Here is a 9,944-nt window from a genome sequence, read left to right on the forward strand (position 1 = left end):
TATATTATACTTGTTGTTATTTTAGCGTGTTATGTCCAAATGTGTTTCATTCTGAAAAGCCATTGGCTAAATAATTTGATGATTTTTTCAGTGGGTGAAATTCACTTTATTGTTGGTTAAATTATCTGTCGTGAATCGTTTTATTTGTGCATTTCTTTTTATAAAAGAAAACTTTTATAGACGTTTTCCCTCACTTATCAACTTAGTTATTTGGGTTTGGTATATGAAAAGGATTCCAGGCTGAAACTAAACTTCAGACTAAAATTTGATCTTGCGAGCTTTGGCCTCTGTTATCAGAGACTCTATATCCAATGACCTCCTGACTTCATGTTCAATGGAAAGAACAGCAAGTGATCTGAAGTATGTTTTGAGCTTCAGGGATGAAAAACTTCTCTCACTGGAAGCTACTGTCACGGGGAGATTGAGAAACGGTCTTAGCGCTCATATATATGTGTGTGTGTGTGTGTGTGTGTGTGTAATCAAGTATCTCAAATGGTGATGAGATAGGTGTGAGCAGTTGATTCAGTTTGCTCTCTTTCTTCATACATACGTCTTACTATTCTTCTCTGACATACCTCTGGCCCGGTTGGCTCCACCTAAAGCTTTTCTGCTATTTCTCTGGCATCTGTTGTAGCAGAGGTGAGGCCATGATCTCGATGTGTGTGCAGGAATTCTCTCACTCCCTTTAGTTTCTTTTGTCAGTGTTTCTGACAAACTGAAACTTCAGGGCGCTGCAGGATGTTGCTCACTGTTTGTCTGGAACATACTTCTTTAGAGCAGACAAAGCTTTCACTGTTTCCAGACAGTTTTAATACTGTCATCCATACACTCCCATCTTGTTGCTGAAAGTGCTTTCACTGTAAGGGTCGTGACCGGTTCTGTAAGTGTGACCCAGCGGTGTACAGATGAGCTAAAGAGAGTGTATAGTTGCTGCAGCAGACCAAAGAAGCTGATAAATGTTATGAATGACTTCGCTGCAACAAGGTTAAGTGTGTGATTTCCACAAGGAACACATAATGCCATGTTATTAATTTCCACAAAGTCCTTGCTTCCTGTCCTGCACATTACTACCATTATCATATGACTGACCATGGCAGTTAGAAACATCCAAAATTAGTGTGAACAGGTGACCTAAAAATGGCTCCCATAAGCCCTTTTCCTGTCGTCTCAAGTATACTGAGGAAACCAACAAAATAAGTGGAGACGCCTCTTGAAGTCTAACAACTTACAACTCTTTACACCATTGACAGTTTCTCCTAATGACATATCATGAGTACAGTCCATGATAACTGAGTAATATTTGGCTTTCTTTACTTTCTCAGCAATAGCATCAGTTATACGCTCATTTTGAATGTTCTTGTTGAGGTAAGTGTGTTTGAATCCTTTGTCTGGATTCTCCTCAAATGATGTCCCATGACTGGGTCAAACTGAGCCATTGATTCAATTTGGCAATTTGGAAATTTCCATTCCAGTGTTCAAACAACTTGTCTGAATGGTCGCAGAAAGCAAGATTACATTCTAACAAATTGCTGACAATTGCAATCAGTCTTCGCAGATTCTCGTTCCAGTGATGTACTTCAGGAAACATTAATTCCCGATTCACCTGATCTATAGCTGTTCTAATTTTTAGCTTCTCCAAAACACTGTGCCAGCGATCCATGTTTTTGGTATGTTCAACATATCTTTCATGTTGCTTTAAATGGGATGACAGAAAAGCACATCACACGGTCGTTTTTTCCACTGTATACCAGCCGTGTTCTGTTTATCTTTTCTCCATTTTTCATCTGCATTCAATAGTTACTACTGGTAAATCTGCGACCTTCATTATTTTTAGGAAAAATTCTGTCTTTGAATTGAACTGATTCTTTCAAGCACCGCTCATTATCTGACAGTTGTTTTAGCCAAAGAGCAGTGTGATTACCCAGTACAACTGTCTCCTATTCATGAGAGACACAATCATTAATACTTTCAAATCTACTATCTTGACTGGCGCTGTAATCATCAGGAGGAACAGTGGCGGTGCCATCATTAACACGTTTATATTATCACATTCTGGGAGTAGGGGGGCTGACTCAGGGACAGGAACAACAGCACTAGTATTTGCTTTGGCAGTAGCACATTCTGCTGGTGGAGAGACAAACGCTCTTACCTTTCTGAGTTTTCCAAGACATTTTTCGCTTTCCTCTCTTTTTTGCGTTTCTCCACCCTGCTCAGGTAACTATGTTTCATTTTGTTTATTTGTTTATATGCTACACCAGATCTTGGAATAACTGTTTTATTACATTTTTTGCTCTGACTTCTAAACTGCCGGACATTACTTACTCGTAGCTGTGCAGTGCACTCTGACAATGGTACTACAATCTGAAGGAAGGGAAAGACACGCAATAACATAAAATAAGTCATCTCATAACGTTTTGAGTATATTTTTTTACCAAGCATAAATTAGAACATATTACATAATATAATATAATATAATATAATATAATATAATATAATATAATATAATATAGGGGGTGGCATGGTGGTGCAGTGGTTAGCACTGTTGCCTCACACCTCTGGGACCCGGGTTCGAGTCTCTGCCTTGGTCACATGTGTGTGGAGTTTGCATGTTCTCCCCATGTCGTCATGGGGTTTCCTCCGGGTACTATGGTTTCCCCCCACAGTCCAAAAACTGTGAAATTGCCCGTAGGTGTGCATGTGTGAGTGACTGGTGTGTGCGTATGCCCTGCGATGGGCTGGCCCCCCATCCTGGGTTGTTCCCTGCCTCGTGCCCATTGCTTCCGGGATAGGCTCTGGACCCCCCGCAACCCAGTAGGATAAGCGGTTTTGAAAATGGATGGATGGATGGATGGATAATATGTGTGAGTGACTGGTGTGTGCGTATGCCCTGCGATGGGCTGGCCCCCCATCCTGCGTTGTTCCCTGCCTCATGCCCATTGCTTCCGGGATAGGCTCTGGACCCCCCGCAACCCAGTAGGATAAGCGGTTTTGAAAATGGATGGATGGATGGATGGATAATATAATATATTATTATTATTATCAGACCCTCTGGGTCGATTCTCCCATCAAGCACTTAAGTCAAAAAATCATTGAAAATGTTAAGTGCGTTTGAGCCTGGAGTTGAGTTAGCAGTGGGCATCGCGGTTCCCCTCCTCAGGGTTGTCAAATAAATGTTTTCATTGGTTTCTAGTGAAAAGTAAACTGTTTGCTCTCAGTGAATTTTATTACCAAGATTTATAAATACCGCAACTGTCAGACGGTGGGACGAGCAGGGATCGGGGAATGAGGATCCAGGACACGGAGAATCGGAAACAAGGAGTATAATGGCAAAACGAAGCACAAAGACGGTACATGCTTCAATGAGCGGACTGCGGAAACATACTTGAACGCGGACTTAAATATAGAGACTAATAGCAGGAAACGTAGAACAGCTGGTAAGCGTAGGGATTCACACGGGGTTAACGAGGGGGCGTGGCCCACGGAGGGATCGAACAATTGGGTGTGACAGGAACTTTATTGAAAAATAACGCTGTTTATGAAAATACCTTACATGCGAAAGCCTGATCTCAACCCAGCTGTGATGTGAGAATTCAGTGTGCATAGCTTGCAATGTTGATGTTAATATTGCACAAGTCTCCTTCAAATGCATTCTAGAAATGCGTCCTCTTTTCCCGGCCCAGCCTATCCCAAGATTCATTGCATATCATACATTATCCGACCATCATAGTATTTTATGTGCTTGTTACTTGTCAGTATTTGACTGGTTTTTCTGGTTTGTCTCGTATTTACAATGTTTCATATCAGATTGGGAAACTGCTGTTCCTTTTCACCAAGGATTACTTGTGGAATACCTCAGGGCTCCATTTTGGGCCCTGTTGTGTTCTCCGTGTTCATTCTCCCCCTTGGGTCCATGTTTTAGAAGTATTAAACTTCTATCACTCTTATACAGATGACACACAGTTATACCTTCTACTCAAGCCAGGTGAAAATGGTGGACTTCAGCACATCTCCAACTGTCTAAGGCTTGTTCAATGCTGGATGTCAAACAGTTTTCTTAAGCTAAACCAAAACAAAATATTAATATCTTTAATAAAATATTATCTTTGGGATTCCAGATGCTATCAGAGTTATAGCAAGTGACTTGGGCCCACTGTCAGTTAATGTACACAGCCATGTAAAAAAATCTTGTTTTTATCTTTCATTCTGCTCTTAAGTTTGATAAACAAATAAAAACAGTGGTTTGTGGTAGTTTCTTTCAACTTAGGAATATAGGAATTTAAGTATTTGGAAACAGTCATTCACACTTTTGTCTCTTCCTGTGTTGACTATCGTAATTGTCTCTAGTTGGGAACCTGTCAAGCATGCTCGTCATGCCTGAAGTTGGTCCAAAATGCAGCTGCCTGACTCCTTACAAGTACCAAGAAAAGAAAGATTGTTACTCCCATACAGAGCATTACGCCCAGGCTTGCATCCTTGCACTGGCTGCCAGGTAAATTTATCGTTGCAATTTGAAGTTTCACTATTTGTTCTTCGTGGCATGGCTCCCAGCTATATCTCTGACTGGGCCTTTTCAGTAGCTGCTCCAAGACTCTGGAACAGTCTTTATTCATCCATAAAATTCTCTCCTACAATTGACATGTTTTAACCAAATTAAAAAACCTATTTATTTCGGGCGATTTGGCGATTTGGTCACTTTAAGGACTATAGTCGGCTGTCTGTTCTGTCGTGGTTTATTCTGTTTTGGTGTCATCTGGTTGTGATTTGCTTTTAATTCTGGTAGTCATTCTTTTACATTCTGTTTTAACTTATTACTTTGGACTTTACTCTTAATTTAATGTTTTTGTTTGATCTCAGTTTTGCATTGCTCTAGTTTTAAATTACATTACCTTTCTCAGTTTTGTTTGTCTTATCTAAGTTGATTTCATTTTGCAGCACTTTGATTGACACTTGTCTTTAAAATATGCTGTATAAATAAAGGTGACTTGACTTGTATTCTGTGGAGAATGCATTCATGTAAGAATCTCATTGTACCTCGTTCACTGTGCTTTGTTCATATGACACTGCTTTCTTAGCTCAGATTAATTTTGGAAGCAAAAGAAATGTAAACTTACAGGCCTCATAGGAGAGTAGAGAATGCTGCAGTCACTTTGCTTAACCTACTTTTTAAACATTTGGAAAAAATGGGTACCATGCAAGAGTTTTATTCTGCTTTTAACGCAATCCAGTATTTTAATTACTAGGGTGCTAGTAACAGTTTGACCTGAGTAAGAATCTGGGGGCTGGATTCTTAACTTTTTAGCCAACAGGACACAAAGAGCGAGAGTGAATGGAAGTCTGTCTGACCAGGTTTGCTCTTCAACTGGCACTTCACAAGGAAGTGTGCTTTCACCTCTATTACACATCCTTTACACAAATGTGTGTCACAGTAGGTGGGAAAGTAGGACCATCATTAAGTATGCTGATCTTTGTTAGTTTGCTTCAGAACAACGAGACTGGCCATGGTCCAGTTGAATAAAGACACTCCTCACTTAACGACTTACCTGTTTAAAGACTGCCCGAACTTCCAATCAGCTCTCTGATCAGTCCGTATTGTACGCTGTATGAGAACTTTGGCCAAGGAAACAGCAGCGCAGCATCTCAGTGTTGAGCAATTATGCAAATTACAACAAAGTTATCAAGTTGGAGTTTCTTTTAGACCTTTTCATTATTTAAAATAAATAAGAACGGTTACATGTATTTACAGTATGCAAACCTAAGTAATGTAGTGTGCTAACTTCCTCTATTCATTTTATTACACTATACAGTACAGTACTATATAAACAAGGATTGACATTCACCTTTAAAAGCGATACGTGCGGCAATCAATTAATGTAACAGCACAAACATGTACGTATTTTATATCCGATATGACAAGAAATTAGCATGCATTTTAACCTCTATACCGCAAATAAAGTATGAATTAGCATATAAAGGTTAAAATGCACGATAATTTCTTGTCATATCGGCGCAAATGCACATAAAATGCGTACGTATTTGCGCAACAATCAATTTCCGCACATATTGCTTTTAAAGGTGAATGTGTACTTGCGTACCAGTTATTGCAATCCCTGTGTATAAACAATTACAAACAAGGATGTACGTAACTGATGCATAAATACACATTCACCTTTAAAAGAGATATGTGTGGCAATAGATTGTTGTATTTTGTGTGCATTTGCAATGCTATGACTAGAAATTACTGGACATTTTAACCTTTATACCACAAATGAAGTACGAATAGCATATACAGGCTAAAATGCACAATAATGTCTTGTCATATCAGCGCAAATGAAATAAGTAGACATTTGCGCTGTTACAACAGTGTTGCTGCACATATCGCTTTTAAATGCGAATGCATACTAGCGTACCAGATATGTGTTACGTTCCCATGCCAGCCATCCTAGCCACCTCATCTGGCTCCTTTTCGATTCAGAGGAGCAGCGACTTCACTTTGAGCCCCTCCCAAATGTCTGAGCTCCATACCCTATCTCTAAGGTTGAGCCCAGCCATCTGTGGAGCTGCTTGCATCTCATTCTTTCAGTCACTACCCAGAGTTCATGACCATAGGTGAGGTTAGGAACGTAGGTCGAATGGTAAATTGAGAGCTTCGCCTTCCAGGTCAGCTCCCTCTTTGCCAGAACAGAACGGTACAGCATCCGCATTACCGTCGATGCTGCACCGATTCATCTGTCGATCTCCTGCTCCCTTCTTCCCTCACTCGTGAACAAGACCCTGAGGTACTTAAACTCCTTCACTTGGGGCAGCAACTCATCCCCCAACTGGAGAGGACAATTCACCCTTTTCCAGTGGAGACCCATGGCCTCAGACTGGGAGGTACTGATCCTCATCCTGGCCACCTCACACTCAGCTGCAAACTGCTCCAGGTCACCAGTTGACAATTCCAACAGGACTATGTCATCCGCAAAAAGCAAAGACGAGATCCTAACTGGACCCCCTCTGCCCCTTAGCTATGCCTAGAAATTCTGTCCTTAAAAATTATAAACAGAATCAGCCCTGACAGAGTCCAACACCCACCAGGAATGAGTCTGACTTAATGCTGGCAATGTGAACCAAGCTTTTGCTCCGTTTGTACAGGGATACAATCTTCCAGCTCTACTTCCTCTAAAGAAAGCATATCATTGGGGTTCAGATTCTCAAAGCATTCTTTCTACCCCCCAACTATATCCCAGTTGAGATCAACAGTTCTTATCCCTGTTGTAAACAGCATGGGTAAAGCCCTGCTCCCCCCCCCAAAGCTGCCTAAAGGTTTGCCAGAATCTTTTCGTGGCCGATCGAAAGTCCATCTTCATAGCCTCATCAAACTCCTCCCACACCTAAGTTTTTGCTTCAGCAATTGTAAACAGTGCTTTCTGCATGGCCTGCTGGTACTTGTCAGCTACTTAAAGAGTCCCATAAGCTAAACAAGCTCAGAAGGCCTCCTTCTTCAGTCTGACAGATCTCTTTACCAATGGTGTCCATTGTCGGGTTTAGGGATTGCCACGGCGACAGGCACCAACAACCTTACGGCCGGAGCTCCGCAATGCCGCCTCAGTAAAGGAGTCCCTGAACATGGTACATTCAGACTCAAGGTTTCCTGTCTCTCTCAAGAAAGAAGAGAAGTTCTGCTGGATGTGTGAGTTGAAGATTCCCCAGACAGGGGCCTCCACCAGACATTCCCAGTACACCCTCACTATATGTTTTGGTCTACCAGGTCTATCTAGCATCTACCCTCATCATCAAATCCAACTCACTACCGGGTGATAATCAGTTGACAGCTTAGCTCACCTCTTTACCCGAGTGTCCAAAAAGTACAGATGTAGATCCAGTGATACAATTACAAAATCGATCATTGAATTGTGGCCTAAGGTGTTCTGGTGCCACATGTACTTATGAACACCCTTATGTTCCAACATAGTGTTCATTATGGACAAACTGTGGTTAGCACAGAAGTCCAATAACTGATCTCTGTTTGGATTCTGATGAGGCTGGCCATTCCTCCCAATTACACCCTTCCAGGTTTCACTGTCATTACCCACGAGAGCGTTAAAGTCTCCCAGCAGAACAATAGAATCCCCAGAAGGGGAACCTTCCAGCATTACCTCCAAGGTCTCAGAGTTGAAGGGTGTTACGTGCTGCTGTTGGTTCATGTTTAGGTTCAGCTCCGCCCACAGCCCTTGTCTTCTCAGCTCGCCTTCCATTCATTGTTCGCTCTGCCTCCACATCCAAACCTCCTCACTTCCATCGCCCAGGATTGAAAAGCTGTCAGCAAGAAACCTCGACACCTCTGCTCCCTGATTATTGTTGTTGGTTTGCTTTTCTTGTATTGATATTACTGTGTATGATGTGGTTGGTTGTTGGTTTTCTGATTTTTGCTTCGCCTTTTCTGTACCTTTGCTCTGGCTAATTTTGCTATCTGGTTTTGAACTCTTTTTGTTTTACGTCTTCGTCCGCCCCTCGGACTTTGATCTGTGTGTGTATGTTCTCTGTCTTTCAGGTGCGTAAGGAGTGACTGCCATTTTATTTTGGTCTGTGAACGTGTGTTGTATGCTGTTATTTGGATAGGGAGTTAGATGTAGAATTTGTCGTTTGGTTTTGTTTGCTTTGCAATTAGGTAAGTTAGCTGTGGGTTGCGTTCGGAAGCTGGGTTTTGTTTATTATTTTGGCCTTAATCACTCCTGAGTTCTTTTGCACTGGTTTATTTCTTCTGTGATGTGTCAATAAAAAACATAAAAACACAAAAATACCACTTTGTCCACTTGTGTTCCCTTGTCCATCATACCCTTTCGTGCTCATACTCCACTTCCCCTTTCCCTTTCATTCTCTTACGTTCCAACCCTAGACTAGGGCTCGTAACAGAAATGGGGGGCTCGTCCGGGATCAAAATAATAAAGCTTGGTGGGATCGTCCCTCTGTTTTGTCTGTCACCCAGTCTTTGTGTCTTTTTAGGGTTTGTTTGGCGGATTCATTGTGGGAGGAGAACTCCTGATAACTGGCATTAGCATGGCTAAGTTCGGCTTGCTTGAGTTGACCCTGTGACCCACACAGGAGCAGTTTGACTGGTGCGGGAAGGCTGACCTGACAGCCATCACGGGCTTCTTTAACGTGGTGATCCCTGTTGATGCCTCAGAATGGGAGATTAAGCAGGTCCTGCAGGAAAAATTAGTCACACAGGCAATCCTGCCGGAGCCTGGGGATCTCTCGGGCGTTGCACCTTGCCCAATCCAGTCGCCTACGATGGCGGAAGCCAAAGGCCTGGAGTCTCGGCTAAGCACGGATCTAATGTTATGCTACTAATATGCAAAGCCATTTTCAGCACCATCATCACTCTTTACTTAAATCCACTGCAGAAAACAGTAAATATTTGTTCTGTTATTTACTTCATATGATGATGTGATTATTTAATTTCACCATACATCTGCATTATTTAGCATTTTTTGTCTTTCAAATTAATCAAATTAAAGCTAGTACTATATTTCCTCTTTGAAGTTTTCCTTAAAATATTGTTAAAATATCGTCTCGTCTCGTGGGCTGAGTATATCGTTACACCCCTAGTGTTTATGGATGAGGACTGTTCACTAAAAACCAAATCTACCTATGGAAATAAATAAAGTAACCTGACCTTACTTGTTTCTCCGTTTCTTAGACACTTACACTTCAGATGTCAACAGCTCTTCGATGTATTGGCCTGTGTTTCAGAGAAAATGCTAAAAGCCTTCTCTGGACATGTCTGGTCATTTCTTTCCTTAATTTTCAACTTTTTAAACTGACGTGACTTATTTATTCCCAGTATCTAGGTCTAACATTCTAGTCAATTCTGGTTAATAAAATCTTGTGAATATTTCAGAGGAATAATAGTTTTGCTTTTTGGAAGTGCACATGATTTTCAGGTAATACAAGGTTTACAT

Source organism: Brienomyrus brachyistius, chromosome 25, assembly GCF_023856365.1.
Source record: "Brienomyrus brachyistius isolate T26 chromosome 25, BBRACH_0.4, whole genome shotgun sequence".
NCBI lineage: Eukaryota > Metazoa > Chordata > Actinopteri > Osteoglossiformes > Mormyridae > Brienomyrus > Brienomyrus brachyistius.